This window comes from Oncorhynchus gorbuscha, linkage group LG24 (assembly GCF_021184085.1).
Source record: "Oncorhynchus gorbuscha isolate QuinsamMale2020 ecotype Even-year linkage group LG24, OgorEven_v1.0, whole genome shotgun sequence".
Classification (NCBI taxonomy): Eukaryota; Metazoa; Chordata; class Actinopteri; order Salmoniformes; family Salmonidae; genus Oncorhynchus; species Oncorhynchus gorbuscha.
Window position 1 is genome coordinate 33,589,104 of NC_060196.1, and position 19,881 is coordinate 33,608,984.

At 42.8% G+C, this 19,881-nt stretch overlaps 1 long non-coding RNA gene across 1 annotated transcript; it reads right to left on the bottom strand.

Annotated features, from left to right (window-relative positions):
• Nucleotides 1–14,125: 14,125 nt before the first annotated feature.
• On the bottom strand, nucleotides 14,126–16,951 carry LOC124011964. Its single transcript, XR_006834624.1, has 7 exons — nucleotides 16,501–16,951; nucleotides 16,196–16,362; nucleotides 15,731–15,870; nucleotides 15,461–15,521; nucleotides 15,106–15,206; nucleotides 14,781–14,956; nucleotides 14,126–14,640 (listed from the first exon to the last, which is right to left on the bottom strand). It is a non-coding gene; the product is annotated as an uncharacterized LOC124011964 (long non-coding RNA).
• Nucleotides 16,952–19,881: the final 2,930 nt, after the last annotated feature.

A 19,881-nucleotide genomic window follows, 5' to 3' on the forward strand; every position in this document is an offset into this window, starting at 1 on the left:
AAAGCACATGAGGGAACACAAGCATACATAGATTACAAACAATGGACAATCGAGCTAGGGGGTACAATATCACATTACAATTACACAAGGACCTTAAGGGACATGCATATACTTACAATTCTAACAGCTTTTTTGTTTGTAGAGCATTTAACCGTCTTAAAATACAGTTCAATTTCTTTTTGTAGGATACGAAAATGTGATTTTCTGTTTGTAAATTTACATTTGTGTATATGAAATTTGGCCAAAAGAATAATGAAATTAATTACATAAAAATGATTCCGCTTATTTCTATTGTATGTAAAGAATCCAAACAGTACATCTCTCCACAATAGTGTGGAGAGTTGGTAGAGCATGGCGCTTGTAACGCCAGGGTAGTGGGTTCGATCCCCGGGACCACCCATACGTAGAATGTATGCACACATGACTGTAAGTCGCTTTGGATAAAAGCGTCTGCTAAATGGCATATATTATTCATATATTATATTATATATTATTATATTATTATATATTATTATATATTATTATTATTATTATTATTATATTATTATTATATTATTATATTATTATTATTATATTATTATTATTATTATATTATATTATATTATATTATTATATTATATTATTATTATTATATTATATTATAAACCTACTGATGTCTTGCCACAGTTTTCTTACATGCATACAATGCCAAAAAAGATGCACAACTGTTTCTGGGTGGTCATTACAAAAGGAGCAATTTGAGTTGATGTTTTCCTTAAACTTCTTCATATAGTGGTTGGCAGGATAATATTTATGAATAATTTTAAAGGAAACTTCCTTAATTTTGTTAACAAGTAGGTATGTTTGTGGCAACATCCAAACTTTTTTCCAACAGATAGTATCAATAAATCCATTCCAATAAGGCATGACATAAGGTATAGATACAACATCCTGCTGAAACAAGGATCGTATCGCTCTGTTGTTGAATGGACCAAAAGAGAAACAAATCTTTCCTACTGATGAGTCAACAGGGTCAATAGAAGGTAGGCTCTGAGGGTCAGGTCTTGACATGTTCCTGAATAACATAGCAACACCTGAGGGAATGGCATAACGTAGATCTTTTAACTAGCTATAACTGTCATGTTCACGTATCGCCAACCAGGATCAAACTGCCCATAACCTAACCATTTGGGTGGTCTTAACCAATCATCGCACAGTATGATATGGCGGTAGAATGCATCCAATTACAATTCAGTATGTTTACACATATGAATATTACACTTAGTAGTTGAAACATTTGCAAACTAAAACTAATATTTCTGTTGGACAAATTCAGGGAGGTCCCTCCCCGTTTCGTTCCGTTTGCTTTCTTTTAAGAAACGTTTTGCAACAGAATCAGCTTAATGAATATGTCCCTGGCCTATCTCTTCTAGATTTCCACAACGTGAGATAGCATCAAACCCATGATTTATCTTGGGTAAATTGTGACTGATTGACTGATTTACAAATAATAATGAATCATTATTTATGATGCAAGGTGCTTTGTAGAATAGTTTGTTGGCGGTTGGTTCCTGTGTGGCGCAGCGATCTAAGGCACTGCATCTCAGTGCTAGAGTGTCACTACAGACCCTGGTTCAATTCTGGGCTGTATTACAACTGGCCACAATTGGGAGTCCCATGGGTAGTGCACAATTGGCCCAATGTCGCCCGGGTTAGCGTTTGGCCGGGATAGGCAGTCATTGTAAATAAGAATTTGTTCTTAACTGACTTGCCTAGTTAAATAAAGGTTAAATAGAAATGTTTAATAAAAAGGCGGCTGCAATGTCGAACAAGCCCATTCTCTTTCGGTCGGAACAAGACCCAGCCATCTGGGAATTCTTTCCAGAAATAAAACAAATATACCTTATTTACATAAGTATTCAGACCCTTTGCTATGAGACTCAAAATTGAGCTCAGGTGAATCCTGTTTCCATTGTTCATCCTTAATATTGGATTAGAGTCCACCTGTGGTAAATTCAATTGAATCGACATTATTTGGAAAGGCACACACCTGTTTATATAAGGAACCACAGTTGACAGTGCATGACAGAGAAAAAACCCAGCCATGCGGTCGAAGGAATTGTCCGTAGAGCTCCGAGACAGGATTGTGTCGAGGCACAGATCTGGGGGAAGGGTACCAAAACATTTTTGCCGCATTGAAAGTCTCCAAGAACACAGTGGCTTCCATCATCCTTAAATGGAATAAGTTTGGAACCACCAAGACTCTTCCTAGAGCTGACTGCCTGGCCAAACTGAGCAATCAGGTGGAGAAGGGCCTTGGTCAGGGAGGTGACCAAGAACCCGATGATCACTGACAGAGCTCCAGAGTTCTTCTGTGGAGATGGGAGAACCTTCCAGAAGGACAACCATCTCTGCAGCACTCCACCAATCAGGTCTTTATGGTAGAGGGGCCAGATGGAAGCAACTCCTCTGTAAAAGGCACATGACAGCCCGCTTGGAGTTTGCCAAAAGGCACCTAAAGGACTCTCAGACCAAGAGAAACAAGATTCTCTGGTCTGATGAAACCAAGATTAAACTCATTGGCCGGAATGCAAGACATGATGTCTGAAGGAAACCTGGCACCATCCATACGGTGAAGCCGTGAGAGGATTTGCAGAGAATAATGGGAGAAACTCCACAAATACAGATGTGCCAAGCTTGTAGCGTCATACCCAAGAAGACTCGAGGCTGTAATTTCTCCCGATGGTGCTTCAACAAAGTGCTGAGTAAAGGATCTGAATACAGTCGTGGCCAAAAGTTGAGAATTACACAAATATAAATTTTTACAAAGTGTGCTGCGTCAGTTTGTATGATTGTAATTTGCATATACTCCAGAATGTTATGAAGACTGATCAGATGAATTGCAATTACATTTACATTTACATTTAAGTCATTTAGCAGACGCTCTTATCCAGAGCGACTTACAAATTGGATTAATTGCAAAGACCCTCTTTGCCATGCAATGGAACTGAATCCCCCCAAAAACATTTAAACTACATTTCAGCCCTGCCACAAAAGGACTAGCTGACATCATGTCAGTGATTCTCTCGTTAACACAGGTGTGAGTGTTGAGGAGGACAAGGCTGGAGATGACTTTGTCATGCTGATTGAGTTCGAATGACAGACTGGAAGCTTCAAAAGGAGGGTGGTGTTTGGAATCATTGTTCTTCCTCTGTCAACCATGGTTACCTGCAAGGAAACATGTGCCGTCATCATTGCTGTGCATAAAAAGTGCTTCACAGGCAAGGATATTGCTGCCAGTAAGATTGCACCTAAACCAACCATTTATCGGATCATCAAGAACTTCAAGGAGAGCGGTTTAATTGTTGTAAAGAAGGCTTCAGGTTGCCCAAGAAAGTCCAGCAAGCACCAGAAACGTCTCCTAAAGTTGTTTCAGCTGCGGGATCGGTCGACCACCAGTACAGAGCTGTCATCGGAATGGCGGCAGGCAGGTGTGAGTGCAATTGCACGCACAGTGAGGCGAAGACTTTTGAAGGATGGCCTGGTGTCAAGAAGGGCAGCAAAGAAGCCACTTATCTCCATGAAAAACAAGGACAGACTGATATTCTGCAAAAGGTACAGGGATTGGACTGCTGAGGACTGGGGTAAAGTCATTTTCTCTGATGAATCCCCTTCCCGATTGCTTGGCGAATCCAGAAAATAGCTTGTCCGGAGAAGACAAGGTGAGTGCTACCATCAGTCCTGTGTCATGCCAACAGTAAAGCATCCTGAGACCATTCATGTGTGGGGTTGCTTCTCAGCCAAGGAAGTGGGCTCACTCACAATTTTGCCTAAGAACAGAGCCATGAATAAAGAATGGCACCAACACATTTTCCGAGAGTTCCCAACCACAGGGAATCAAAAATGTACAATGGAAAAAATCACGACCAGGCATTAACACGTACCTCTACAACAGAGCCGAAGGTTACATTGAAATAATCCCGCACAACAACCAGGCGGGCCGGCTGTCTAATAAAGACAAACTAATTAAACATGAACAGGTGCTACCACTAAACATTACAAGGACGGGGAGGAAAAACAATCAGTGGCAGCTAATAGGCCGGTGACGACCCCGGGAAGGGGAAACACCCTCGGTCGGACTTGTGACACAATGCCTTTTCCAGCATGATGGAGCACCTTGTCATAAGGCAAGGCACCTGAAAGTTCACGTGTTCCAGATGAAAATAAATATATATTTTATAAAAAATACATGTTTACGTTCAAATGCCTCTCCTGTGAAACTGATGTGTGACATACACCTAGTTTCCTGAAACAGGTCAAATGTGCATACACAGTCATTTTTTAAAAACTTTATGCATGCGAGGACACAAAAACATTGATAATGTGGTTTTACAATACCTGCCTTTTTTTCAATTTAAAGTTTTATTAAGTTTTCTTGTTTTTCAATCAACCAACAAAACACATTCCACATTCACAGATGTGACAGGCTTAAAAAAAAAAAAAAGTAAAAAAATAATAATACATTTGAAAAAATAAAAATACAATTAAAAAGCATTTATTTTTATTGATCTATATATTTTCCTTGGTACATACATACATACATACATACATACATACATACATACATACATACATACATACATACATACATACATACATACATACATACATACATACATACATACATACATACATACATACATACATATACATACACACACACATATACGCACACGTACTCAAACTAAATGAAAATAAAAACACAAAAAAAAACATAACACTTGCAGCAGCACTATCAAGGTTCTTATCAGCTATTTCAAGCATTCGCTGAGGCGACGAGCCAATAATTCGTTTTTAGGTTTTACAGTACCTTACACAACATGTATCTGCGCATTTCCCTAGTCACCCCGTTCACTCTGTCCAGTTTGAAATATAGTTGAATAGTGGAGACCAGAGTCTATCAAACTTGGGCTGTCTCTTGTGGAGGTCATAAGTGAGCTTTTCAAGAGGAAGAAAGTCAACAATCTGGTCAATCCACATTTTAAAAAGTTATACTACCTGCGGGAGCGAAGTGCCGATGCGACCACTCGCTCCAAACCGGAAGCACATTGCTCAAGCTTAACATCCTTATCATTTATCGCCCTCCAGGTTCCCTCGGAGAGTTCATCAATGAGCTTGATGCCTTGATAAGCTCCTTTCCTGAGGACGGCTCACCTCTCACAGTTCTGGGCGACTTTAACCTCCCCACGTCTACCTTTGACTCATTCCTCTCTGCCTCCTTCTTTCCACTCCTCTCCTCTTTTGACCTCACCCTCTCACCTTCCCCCCCTACTCACAAGGCAGGCAATACGCTCGACCTCATCTTTACTAGATGCTGTTCTTCCACTAACCTCATTGCAACTCCCCTCCAAGTCTCCGACCACTACCTTGTATCCTTTTCCCTCTCGTTCTCATCCAACACCTCCCACACTGCCCCTACTCGGATGGTATCGCGCCGTCCCAACCTTCGCTCTCTCTCCCCCGCTACTCTCTCCTCTTCCATCCTATCATCTCTTCCCTCCGCTCAAACCTTCTCCAACCTATCTCCTGATTCTGCCTCCTCAACCCTCCTCTCCTCCCTCTCTGCATCCTTTGACTCTCTATGTCCCCTATCCTCCAGGCCGGCTCGGTCCTCCCCTCCCGCTCCGTGGCTCGATGACTCATTGCGAGCTCACAGAACAGGGCTCCGGGCAGCCGAGCGGAAATGGAGGAAAACTCGCCTCCCTGCAGACCTGGCATCCTTTCACTCCCTCCTCTCTACATTTTCCTCCTCTGTCTCTGCTGCTAAAGCCACTTTCTACCACGCTAAATTCCAAGCATCTGCCTCTAACCCTAGGAAGCTCTTTGCCACCTTCTCCTCCCTCCTGAATCCTCCTCCCCCCCTCCTCCCCCTCTGCAGACGACTTCGTCAACCATTTTGAAAAGAAGGTCGACGACATCCGATCCTCGTTTGCTAAGTCAAACGACACCGCTGGTTCTGCTCACACTGCCCTACCCTGTGCTCTGACCTCTTTCTCCCCTCTCTCTCCAGATGAAATCTCGCGTCTTGTGACGGCCGGCCGCCCAACAACCTGCCTGCTTGACCCTATCCCCTCCTCTCTTCTCCAGACCATTTCCGGAGACCTTCTCCCTTACCTCACCTCGCTCATCAACTCATCCCTGACCGCTGGCTACGTCCCTTCCGTCTTCAAGAGAGCGAGAGTTGCACCCCTTCTGAAAAAACCTACACTTGATCCCTCCGATGTCAACAATTACAGACCAGTATCCCTTCTTTCTTTTCTCTCCAAAACTCTTGAACGTGCCGTCCTTGGCCAGCTCTCCCGCTATCTCTCTCTGAATGACCTTCTTGATCCAAATCAGTCAGGTTTCAAGACTAGTCATTCAACTGAGACTGCTCTCCTCTGTATCACGGAGGCGCTCCGCACTGCTAAAGCTAACTCTCTCTCCTCTGCTCTCATCCTTCTAGATCTATCGGCTGCCTTCGATACTGTGAACCATCAGATCCTCCTCTCCACCCTCTCCGAGTTGGGCATCTCCGGCGCGGCCCACGCTTGGATTGCGTCCTACCTGACAGGTCGCTCCTACCAGGTGGCGTGGCGAGAATCTGTCTCCTCACCACGCGCTCTCACCACTGGTGTCCCCCAGGGCTCTGTTCTAGGCCCTCTCCTATTCTCGCTATACACCAAGTCACTTGGCTCTGTCATAACCTCACATGGTCTCTCCTATCATTGCTATGCAGACGACACACAACTAATCTTCTCCTTTCCCCCTTCTGATGACCAGGTGGCGAATCGCATCTCTGCATGTCTGGCAGACATATCAGTGTGGATGACGGATCACCACCTCAAGCTGAACCTCGGCAAGACAGAGCTGCTCTTCCTCCCGGGGAAGGACTGCCCGTTCCATGATCTCGCCATCACGGTTGACAACTCCATTGTGTCCTCCTCCCAGAGCGCTAAGAACCTTGGCGTGATCCTGGACAACACCCTGTCGTTCTCAACCAACATCAAGGCGGTGGCCCGTTCCTGTAGGTTCATGCTCTACAACATCCGCAGAGTACGACCCTGCCTCACACAGGAAGCGGCGCAGGTCCTAATCCAGGCACTTGTCATCTCCCGTCTGGATTACTGCAACTCGCTGTTGGCTGGGCTCCCTGCCTGTGCCATTAAACCCCTTCAACTCATCCAGAACGCCGCAGCCCGTCTGGTGTTCAACCTTCCCAAGTTCTCTCACGTCACCCCGCTCCTCCGTTCTCTCCACTGGCTTCCAGTTGAAGCTCGCATCCGCTACAAGACCATGGTGCTTGCCTAAGGAGCTGTGAGGGGAACGGCACCTCAGTAACTCCAGGCTCTGATCAGGCCCTACACCCAAACAAGGGCACTGCGTTCATCCACCTCTGGCCTGCTCGCCTCCCTACCACTGAGGAAGTACAGCTCCCGCTCAGCCCAGTCAAAACTGTTCGCTGCTCTGGCCCCCCAATGGTGGAACAAACTCCCTCACGACGCCAGGACAGCGGAGTCAATCACCACCTTCCGGAGACACCTGAAACCCCACCTCTTTAAGGAATACCTAGGATAGGATAAGTATTCCCTCCAACTGAGCCACCAACTGAGCCACGAATAGTCAGCAGAACCCAGAAGATGAGGCAGACACAGCAGTACTTGAGACGGTGTATTTAATGAAGTAAAAAGTGAAGTTCTTCAGGAAAACATGTAACTCCACAACCTCAAAAGCAATTCCACAAGAACAAAGGTAATCCTCCAAGACAAAAAGGTAAATCCACAAGGTGGAAGGTATAGCACAAAAAGCCTCAAAAGATACTCAAAAACAAACAAACAAGAACAAAAAACAGAATTCCACAAGAGAGTCCACCGGGATCTACAAGAGTTCACAGAGTACTAGGGCTGGGTGCTAACATACAAACACAGAGCAAAGAACTGAGTAAAACAAAGGGTTTAAATACAATCAGGGGAAACGAGGCACAGGTGCAAATAATAATGGGGATCAAGGGAAAACAAAAGGTCAAAAGGCTCAATGGGGGCATCTATTGACCAAAAACCGGAACAACCCTGGCCAAATCCTGACAAGTTTCAAACTGCCTCTGGAAGCAACGTCAGCACAAGAACTGTTAGTCGGGAACTTCATGAAATGGGTTTCCATGGCCGAGCAGCCACACAAGCCTGTTCACCATGCGCAATGCCAAGCCTCAGCTGGAGTGGTGTAAAGCTCAATGCCATTGGACTCTGTAGCAGTGGAAACGTGTTCTCTGGAGTGATGAATCACGCTTTACCATCTGGCAATCAAATGGACGAATCTTGGTTTGATGGATGCCAGGAGAACGCTATCTGACCCAATACATAGTGCCAACAGTAAAGCTTGGTGGAGAAGGAGTAATGGTCTGGGACTGTTTTTCATGGTTTGGGCCCCAGTGAAGGGGAATCTTAACACTACAGCATACAATGACATTCTAGACAATTCAGTGCTTTCAACTTTGTGGCAACAGTTTGGGGAAGGCTTTTTCTGTTTCAGCATGACAATACCCCCTGTGCACAAAGTGAGGTTCATGCCGAAATGGTTTGTCGAGATCGGTGTGGAAGAATTTGACAGGTCTGCACAGAGCCCTGACCTCATCCTCAGTGAAAATCTTTGGGATGAATTGGAACGCCGACTTCACAAATCTTCATTGTAAAGGGTTGAAACACTGTTTCCCATGCTTGTTCAATGAACCATAAACAATTAATGATCATTCACCTGTGGAACGGACGTTAAGACACTAACAGCTTAGAGATGGTATGCAATTACATTTATGAAAACTTAGGACACTGGAGGCCTTTCTACTGACTCTGAAAAACACCAAAAGAAAGATGCCCAGGGTCCCTGCTCATCTGCGTGATCGTGCCTTAGGCATGCTGCAAGGATGCATGAGGACTGCAGATGTGGCCAAGGCAATAAATTCCAATGTCTGTACTGTGAGACATGTAAGACAGTACCTACAGGGAGACAGGAAGGACAGCTGACCTTCCTCGCAGTGGCAGACCACGTGTAACAACACCTGCACAGGATTGGTACATCCGAACATCACACCTGCGGGACAGGTACAGGATGGCAACAACAACTGCCCGAGTTACACCAGGAACGCACAATCCCTCCATCAGTGCTTAGACTGTCCTCAATAGGCTGAGAGAAGCTGGACTGAGGGCTTGTAGGCCTGTTGTAAGGCAGGTCCTCACCAGACATCACCGGCAACAACGTCGCCTATGGGCACAAACCCACCTTTGCTGGACCAAAAAGTGCTCTTCACTGACATGTCGCGGTTTTGTCTCACCAGGGGTATTGGTCGTATTCACCTGTCGCGGTTTTGTCTCACCAGGGGTATTGGTCATATTCACGTTTATCGTCAAAGGAATGAGCCTTACACCGAGGCCTGTACTATGGGGCGGGATTGATTTGGAGATGGAGGGTTAGTCATGGTCTGGGGCGGTGTATCACAGCATCATCGGACTGAGCTTGTTGTCATTGCAGACAATCTCAATGCTGTGCGTTACAGGGAAGACATCCCCCTCCCTCATGTGGTACCCTTCCTGCAGGTTCATCCTGACCTAACTCTCCAGCATGACAATGCTACCAGCCATACTGCTCATTCTGTGCATGATTTCCTGCAAGACAGGAATGTCATTGTTCTGCCATGTCCAGCGAAGAGCCCGGATCTCAATCCCATTGAGCACATCTGGGACTTGTTGGACCGGAGGTGAGGGCTCAGGCCGTTCCCCCCAGAAATGTCTGTGAACTTGCAGGTGTCTTGGTGGAAGAGTGGGGTAACATCTCACAGCAAGAACTGGCAAATCTGGTGCAGCCCATGAGGAGGAGAAGCACTGCAGTACTTAATGCAGCTGGTGGACAACCCAGATACAGTTACTTTTGATTTTGAATCCCCCCTTTATTGAGGGACACATTATTTCATTTCTGTTAGTCACATGTCTGTATAACTTGTTCAGTGTATGTCTCAGTTGTTGAGTCTTGTTAAGTTCATACAAATATTTACACATGTTAAGTTTGCTGAAAATAAACGCAGTTGACAGTGAGAGGACATTTCTTTTTTTGCTGAGTTTAGTATTCTGTACGCTCAGTTGCTCTTGTTCTGTGAAACATACTTGGTAATATTTATTTTAAAATGTAGGATAGAAAAGCCATACTGTTTTATTCAGAATTGAAATGTGCAAGTGTTTATCTTTTGATGCAAAAAAAAATTAACAAAACATTCACATCATCCAATCACTATCTGATCAACATTTGTCATATATCCACGTGGTTAAAATATGTCTAGCTTACCTCCACCCCGTACCCTGCCCTGAACTTAGTCACTGTCACTAGCCGGCTACCACCCGGTTACTCAACCCTGCACATTAGAGGCTGCTGTCCTATGTACATAGACATAGACATGGAATCACTGGGCACTAATAATGTTTACATAATGTTTTACCAATTTCATACTGTATTCTAGTCAATGCCATCCTATTCAACTATTGCTGTATATACACTATTCTATCCTATGCATTCTGCAGATATACAAAGTATTCTATCCACATATCTATACATCCCATCACATATATATATATTTATACTCCGGACTCCGACATTGCTCGTCCTAATATTTATATATTCCATTCTTTTACTTTTAGATCTGTGTGTATTGTTGTGAGTTGTTAGATATTACTGGAGTTAGGATCCCAAGCATTTTGCTACACCCGCAATAACATCTGCTAAATATGTGTATGCGACAAATAAAATTATCTCCCATCCATCCACTGTGTCTGCATTGAGAACAGATTTCCCAGTCCCTCCCTTAATGCAAATTATTTGACAGATACTTCAAAAATAATATTTATTTATTTTAGGACATATATTGATGTCATAAGTTAATAGTACCACATGTCGTGAGCTGTCACTCCTACTCCAGCTCCCCCTCTCCAATGCTCCAGTGCTCGAAGTCGCCGGTCTACTAACCACCGGTCTTGGCACCATCCTTACACGCACCTGCTCCCCATCATTATGCACACCCACTCCCCATCATTATGCACACCTGCTCCCCATCATTATGCACACCTACTCCCCATCATTATGCACACCTGCTCCCCATCATTATGCACACCTACTCCCCATCATTATGCACACCTGCTCCCCATCATTATGCACACCCACTCCCATCATTATGCACACCTGCTCCCCATCATTATGCACACCCGCTCCCCATCATTATGCACACCTGCTTCCCATCATTACACACACCTGCTCCCCATCATTATGCACACCCACTCCCCATCATTATGCACACCAGGACCTCATCATCACCTTGAATACTCTCTCTTTATTTTGCCCTCAGTCATTAGGCAATATTGGTTTTGTCTTGTTCAGTGCGCTTCTCCTGTCTTGTTTATCTGTCTTTTATTAAACTCACCTTCTGCATCCTGACTCCCAGCGGATACATCTTGTCCACATTTTGTTTGTATTATCAGACATGCAACCAATAACATTTACTTGTAGACGTGCATGTCTGAATTGTGACCAGATTTCCTGGCCTGTCCTTGTCTGTAAATTATTTGACAGATCAGCTTTCAAAATGTTTTTAATTTTAATTTTATTTTTTATATCAAGACATATTGATGCCATCAGTCAATTATGCTACCTGTCAATGATTTTAGAGGATGGTATAGTGACGATTTAAATGGTTTCACTGTCCAGATCCATCTACACTTTTGAGATATCCAGCACAATGTGTGCCTGATATATCTCCAGAGATGGTAAGAAAGAGCTAATCACAATCAGATAACTGTATTTTTTCCCTGCCTCTGCGGGTGGAGTCCTGTAAACTTTCCCCTCGGTTCATCGGCCCGTTCCCCTTCTAGAGTTATTAGACCCACTGCTGTTCATGTTTTCTTACCACGTACCCTCCGTATTCACCCCACTTTCCATGTATCTAGGATTAAGCCCGTGTCTCACAGCCCTTTGTCTTCTGTTTCCAGGCCCTCTTCCCTGTGTCATTGATGGTCATCCGGCATACACAGTGAGACACCTCCCTGAGTGTTCGACCACGGGGTAGGGGTTTCCAGTACCTGGTGGACTGGGAGGGTTACAGCCTGGAGGAGAGGTGCTGGGTCCCCGCTAGAGACGTCCTGGACCCAGCCCTCATTGCCGATCAACCGGTTATGTGCCCAGATGCCCAGGTACTGTCACACCCTGATCTGTTTTACCTGTTTTACCTGTCTTTGATTGTTTCCACCCCCCTCCAAAGTGTCGCCCATTATCCCCTGTGTATTTATACCTGTGTTTTCTGTCTGTGCCAGTTCGTCTGTTCAAGCCTACCAGCACTTTGTCTCGGCTCCTGCTTTTCCCCAGTCTCTTTTTCTCGCCCTCTTGGTTTTGGCTCTTGCCTGTCCTGTCTCTGAGGCCGCCTGCCTGACCACTCTGCCTTAGCCTGCCTGCCGTCCTGTAACTTTCCCTCTCTTCTCTGGACTATTTACCCCTGCCTTGACCTGTCTATTTGTCTGCCCGTTTTGGTTTATTCAACTATTGATTATCTGACGTGGTCTGCATTTGGTCTTAACTTCATATCTGATAAGGGCAACTTTAGAGATCCCTGTTTTTTTTACAGTCAAAAGACTAGTGTCAAAATTGACTGCCAAGTCTAATTAGGATCATTTTTGTCTAATACTGCGTTCGTAACTGGAAGTCGGAATTGTGTATGTATATATAAATAATTACACAGTACCAGCCAAGTTTGGACACACCTACACATTCAAGGGTTTTTCTTTCTTTTTTAAACTATTTTCTACATTGTAGAATAGTAGTGAAGACATCAAAACTATCGAATTATGTAGTAACCAAAAAATGAAGAATCAAAAATCTATTTTGATTTGTTAAAAGTAGCCACCCTTTCCATTGATCACAGCTTTGCACACTTAGATGAATTATACTTGTGAGCAAACATTTAATACATTTAGGTTGCATAAAGGGACATATAAAGAAATCTCTATCATTCTCTGTTTACCACATACAATTGGGAAAAATACATTTGAAAGGCCCTCCAACTGGTAATTACGAGTGGGAAACATCCTCTAATACTTCTGACTTCTATACTTTTGCCCAACCTCTGGATTACCGGCCTACTATGTCACCTACTAAGGAAATTACCCTGACAACAGCATTTTCGGCAGTTAAATGCAACTATTAAAATTGTTAAAAAGCTAATGTGGTTTTGAACGCTATAGGGTTACAAGCCTGATAGCTGTACTTTTATGGTTGACACAGCTTGTTGGCCCTTATCCAATCTGGTGTTTCTCAACGAGTTCAGGTGAATGCATCCAACAGGTATTTACAACTTCACAATTAGTTTCCACCTCCCACTTGGAGTTTAAGGAAGATAGACGAGTTTCCCACTAGTAATTACCAGTTAGAGGGCCATTCAAATAGATATTTGTTACCCAGAAATGATTTGATATTGAGAATGTCTGCACTGGGCCTTTTTAATGAAATAAAGTACTTCTTAATGGCAAGACAAGGTCTCAATCTCACTATCATGTATGTTTGTAAACAGTCTTTCAACATCACTTGCAATTGCTGAATTGTATTTGGTTCCCTGTAAGCTGTCTATGGACAAGGAGACCGTTATACGGTTATGGTTTTGTTTACCTGGCCATCATCACCAACTGCTAATTCAGCATTTTTGATAACCTCAACGCTGCTTTCACTTGTGTTCGCTTCCACCTTATTTTTTTTTCTATTTATATGGTGTAATTCTTCAAAAACTCTGAAGATATCTAAATTGCCGCTAAATTGTTGGTCAACAATTTACTATAGGAGAGTATACAGATAAGGCCTTCATAACACCTTTATGAAGCCAATCATGAGACCTTTGTGAATTTTGAAGGATTTGTTCATAACAACCGTAATCCATTTATTCAACATCATCCATGAGGCGATTTCAAATGAAAACTCTTAAAGGTGTCATGAATACCTTACCCCGTAGAGCAAAGTGTTAGCAATTGTTGCGTTATAGCATGTTTAAATAATTCTAAGAGGATTTCTGCAGACATTATTTCTCCAGTTAATGTTGATTTGAAAGGCTTTTATTACATGTGTTAAATTGTATGATAAAGAAACAAGTGCTGTATTGCAGACTTTCAAATATAGTGAGTTAATAGCTTAAATCAGCAGGGGAAATGACAAAAATCAAAAATAATATTTCTGTGTATATAAATGATTAAATTACATAAATGCATAATATACCAGCTCAGCTGTAGCTTTGACTAAAATGAGAAATAATATATAATATTAAAAAGTAGTACTTTGGGGAAACACGTGACCTATTAACCCTATCAAGAACAATGCAATTTTGTTATAAAAATAAAAGCAAGTCTGTGTTTGATCTTCTCAAACTTAATGGTGTATGGATTACATGAAAAATATATTATTTGTTGTGATGATGAGCAGATATAGATGATTGGCTGTTATTTTGATAGTCTTGTCACCTCAGAAGATGCCGTTTCTTGTGGTGTACTGTACGTTGTAAGCTCTGTGTTGTTGCCAGCGTCTCCTTAAAGCTGCACAGCCGCCACATAGCATGCACTGCAAAACAAGGATGGAGAAGTATCATTCACATGCAAAATCAAATCATTGCAGAGATTTAGCATATTTTTTTATTAAATACTCTGTAAAATATGTAAATAATATACACAGTACACAAGTGAACACAAGCCTATACGTACACATAGCAGGATCCACAGGGGTACCAGAATGATAGCGATGCCACAGGGGATGATAATGGCCAAAGCCCAGCCAGGAAAACCTCTGTCACTTATACTGAAAGGAGTGGACAGCAAAGGGGTAGTAGGTGGTGAGGTGCTGGTAGATGTTGTTGGTGCAACAGTGGTTGTTAGGAGACCTAGAATACAAAGTGAACAATATTTAGAGGGTATTATGAAATTGTTTTCACATTTGAGTTTTACACACAAGTTGTTACATGCAGTTTGATGACTCACTGGCATCAAAAAAGCATAGCAATCATGACCAATGACAACAAAATCAGCGTACCTGAGCCTTTTAAAACATCCCCTAGAAAGGCACTAGGGAGGTTGACGTCTTTCTCTTTGTATACATACGTCACGTTTGCCCTGATTTGATTGCCAACAACACTGTAAAGATACAAATGGTTTCCTGTGAGAGTTGAACTGTGGAATGTGTGAACAAGACCTATTCATGGAAATAATCCTCATATCAGATCATATAAATCATATGTAGTACTGATCCACAACTGGAACTTATACAACACATGCTCCCTCCATCCTGTTTAGCCGTATAGACAGCAGCTGTATGAAATCAGCAGACATTCTAAAGAGTGCAGTTAAGAAAACTGGGTTGTTTTGGGAGGGCTTGAAGTTGTACTCACCTAAATTTGGCTTTGGGAAAGTCAAATTGTTTGCCGTTGGTTCACTGAGAATATCATGCAGCTAAAAGGAGACATAAAATTAAGTTATGAATTATTAAGATGATCTGGCAGGACCATGGATGGTTATGGATTTCATGTCCAAGTTTTTAGAAGTATTATGGCCAAATAATATGGCCAATATGGCCCTTAAACATTCCTGATGAATTCTGTTCATCAACTTTACAGTACAATATCCGAGATTGAGTAATCTAGTACGAAAAAGTATCTTACTAGGCTGTTAATTGAATCCTGTATCTGGCTGTAGGTATCATCGGTGAAAGTGACTCTAGCACTTTGAAGCAGTCTCTCCTCCATGGATACATTGGTTATTTTGAAACCAAGATCAACAGCAAATGAAGTATCTGAAAGTTCTGTGAACACAAAAAAAACATCACTATATTTATTTTATTTAACCTTTAGTTAACTAGGCAAATCAATTAAGAACAAATCTCATTTACAATTTACTATAGCAGCAGACAAAATGACCTGTTAGAATTTATGAGTTTCAACAAAGAAGATTCTGTGTGGAAAAGCCACATTTAAGAAGTATTTAGAAAGTGGTAGCAGTTAATTTTTTACTTATTAATAAACAATTATTCTAAGCAGACTTAATTGTCTTGAATTTTGGGAGGAAATCTGTTTTTCAAAGTTTTTCAAATCATACTTCATGATGTAAGCCAAATTTGTTCAACTCACTGATATAAGTTGCATTCTGGAGGGTGGCTTGAGTGTTTCTTTGAATTTTGAAGGTCCTGAATTGTGTAGACAGTTTCTTGTCGACGGCACCAAGGACGACATCCTTACTGGGGACTGCTGTGTTGAGCTGGAACTCTAGTCTTACAAAAACCACCACTGTGCCAAATCTGAGAGAAAATGATAATACATTTGGACATTTTGTATGCTTTTATGAAAGCATTTGTGGTTAATGGCAGATATACATTGTTCTTTGTTGCAAGGCTTCCTTGATTCACAATAAATATATATTAAATGATTTTGCTTACCTAGTTGATGCCACTGAAGCCGTAGAAGTTGAGGTAAATGATGCCGTTGTGGTTGTCGAGGTAGGAAGTGCAATTGTGGTTGTACTTGTAGGAGCTGCAGTTGTGGTGGTTGAAGGACCTGCATTTGTAGTTGTAGTAGAAGTTGCAGTGGCGGTTGTCATTAATATGGTTTTAGGACCTGCAGTTGTGATTGGTGTTGTAGGAGCTACAGTTGTGATTTCTGTATTAGCTTCAGTTGTGGTTGTCGTAGGAGGTAAAATGGTAGTAGGACCTGCAGTTGAGATTGACATTGTAGGAGCTACAGTTGTTGAGGTTGTCGTAGGTGATACAGTTGTGGTTGTCGAAGGAGGTAAAATGTTAGTAGGACCTGCAGTTGTGATTGACGTAGTAGGTGCTGCTGTTTTGTTTGTGGAAGCAGCTACAATTGTTGTTATAGGAGCTGCTGCAGTTGTGGTCGATTGGGAGCAACAGTTGTTGAAGTAGAAGCTGCAATTGTTGGGGTCATAAGAGCTGCAGTTGTGATGGTCTTAGGAGTCAAAATGGTAGTAGGACCTGCAGTTGTGATTGATGTAGTAGGTGCTGCACCTGTGGTTGTGGAATCTGCAGTTGTGGTTGAAGTTGCAATGACGTCTTCAGTTGTGGTTGTGTAAAATGGTAGTAGTGCAGTTGTGAATGACGTAGTAGTTGGTGCTGAAGTTGGGCAGTAGGAGCAAGAATTGTTGTTGTAGGAGCTGCAGGATTGCATCAAAGGAGCTACAGTTGAGGAATTAGCTGCAGTTGTGGTTAGGACTGTTGTTCACTGTGGTTGCAGTAGGGGATGCAGTAGTAAATGTAGAAGCAGCTACAGATTGACATTGTAGGAGTGTGATGTCTGTAGGAGCTTCAGTTGTGGTTTGTCGTTGGAGTTAAATTGGTAGTAGGACCTGCAGTTGAGATTGACATTGTAGGAGCTGCAGTTGTTGTAGTGGTTGTCGATTGAGGTAAAATGGTAGTAGGACCTGCAGTTGGGATTGATGTAGTAGGTGCTGCACTTGTGGTTGTGGAAGCATCTGTAGTTGTTGTTGTAGGTGATGCTACAGTTGTAATTGAAGTTGCAATTGCGGGGGGCATGAGAGCTACAGTTGTGATTTCTGTAAAATGTTAGTAGGACCTGCAGTTGTGATTGACGTAGTAGGTGCTGCTGTTGTGTTTATGGAAGCATCTCCAGTTGTTGTTACAGGAGCTGCTGCAGTTTTGTGGTAGTAGTAGGAGCTTCTGTGGATTGTCATTTCAGTTGTTTAGTGATTGTTATTGTCTTAGGAGCAACAGTTGTTGAAGTAGAAGCTGCAATTGTAGGGGTCATAAGAGCTACAGTTGTGATTCCTGTAGGAGCTTCAGTCGTGATTGTCTTAGGAGTCAAAATGGTAGTAGGACCTGCAGTTGGGATTGATGTAGTAGGTGCTGCACTTGCGGTTGTGGAAACATCTGTAGTTGTTGTTGTAGGTGATGCTACAGTTGAATTTCTAATTGTGGGTTGCATAGGAGCTACAGTTGTGATGTCTGTAGAAGCTTCAGTTGTGGTTGTCATTGGAGTTAAATTGGTAGTAGGACCTGCAGTTGAGATTGACATTGTAGGAGCTACAGTTGTTGTAGTGGATGTTGTTGTGGTTGTCGATTGAGGTAAAATGATAGTAGGTCCTGCAGTTGGGATTGATGTAGTAGGTGCTGCACTTGTGGTTGTGGAAGCATCTGTAGTTGTTGTTGTAGGTGATGCTCCAGTTGCAATTGTGGGGGGCATGAGAGCTACAGTTGTGATTTCTGTAGGACCTGCAGTTGTGATTGGCGTAGTAGGTGCTGCTGTTGTGTTTATGGAAGCATCTCCAGTTGTTGTTATAGGAGCTGCTGCAGTTGTGGTCGTGGGAGCAACAGTTGTTGAAGTAGAAGCTGCAATTGTGGGGGTCATAAGAGCTTCAGTCGTGATTGTCTTAGGAGTCAAAATGGAAGTAGGACCTGCAGTTGGGATTGATGTAGTAGGTGCTGCACTTGTGGTTGTGGAAGCATCTGTAGTTGTTGTTGTAGGTGATTCAACAGTTGTAGTTGAAGTTGTAATTGTGGGGGGCATAGGAGCTACAGTTATTATGTCTGTAAGAGCTTCAGTTGTGGTTGTCATTGAGTTAAATTGGTAGTAGGACCTGCAGTTGAGATTGACATTGACGGAGCTACAGTTGTTGTAGTGGATGTTGTTGTGGTTGTCGATTGAGGTAAAATGATAGTAGGACCTGCAGTTGGGATTGATGTAGTAGGTGCTGCACTTGTGGTTGTGGAAGCATCTGTAGTTGTTGTTGTAGGTGATGCTACAGTTGTAATTGAAGTTGCAATTGTGGGGGGCATAAGAGCTACAGTTGTGATTTCTGTAGGACCTGTAGTTGTGATTGACGTAGTAGGTGCTGCTATTGTGTTTATGGAAGCATCTACAGTTGTTGTTATAGGAGCTGCTGCAGTTGTGGTCGTGGGAGCAACAGTTGTTGAAGTAGAAGCTGCAATTGTGGGGGTCATAAGAGCTACAGTTGTGATTTCTGAAGGAGCTTCAGTTGTGGTTGTCATTGGAGTTAAATTGGTAGTAGGACCTGCAGTTGAGATTGACATTGTAGGAGTTACAGTTGTTGTTGTGGTTGTCGATTGAGGTAAAATGATAGTAGGACCTGCAGTTGGGATTGATGTAGTAGGTGCTGCACTTGTGGAAGCATCTGTAGTTGTTGTTGTCGGTGATGCTACAGTTGAAGTTGAAGTTGCAATTGTGGTGGGCATAGGAGCTACAGTTATGATGTCTGTAGGAGTTTCAGTTGTGGTTGTCATTGGAGTTAAATTGGTAGTAGGACCTGCAGTTGAGATTGACATTGTCGAAGCTACAGTTGTTGTAGTGGATGTTGTTGTGGTTGTCGATTGAGGTAAAATGATAGTAGGACCTGCAGTTGTGATTGATGTAGTAGGTGCTGCACCTGTGGTTGTTGAAGCAGCTACAGTTGTTGTTGTAGGGGCTTCTGCAGTTGTAGTGGTCGTGGTAGCAATAGTTGTTGAAGTAGAAACTGCAATTGTGGGGGTCATAAGAACTACAGTTGTGATTTCTGTAGGACCTGCAGTTGTGACTGACATAGTAGGTGCTGCTGTTGTTGTAGTGGATGTCGTTGTGGTAGTCGAAGGAGGAGAAATGGTAGTAGGACCTGCAGTTGTGAATAAAGTAGTTGGTGCTGAAGTTGTAGAGGTTTTAGGAGCAAGAGTTGTTGTTGTAGGAGCTGCAGTTATGATTGGCATTGAAGGAGCTACAGTTGAGGAATTAGCTGCAGTTGTCGTTGGGACTGTTGTTCCTAAAGTCATTGGTGCTACAGTTGTTGTAGAAGGAGC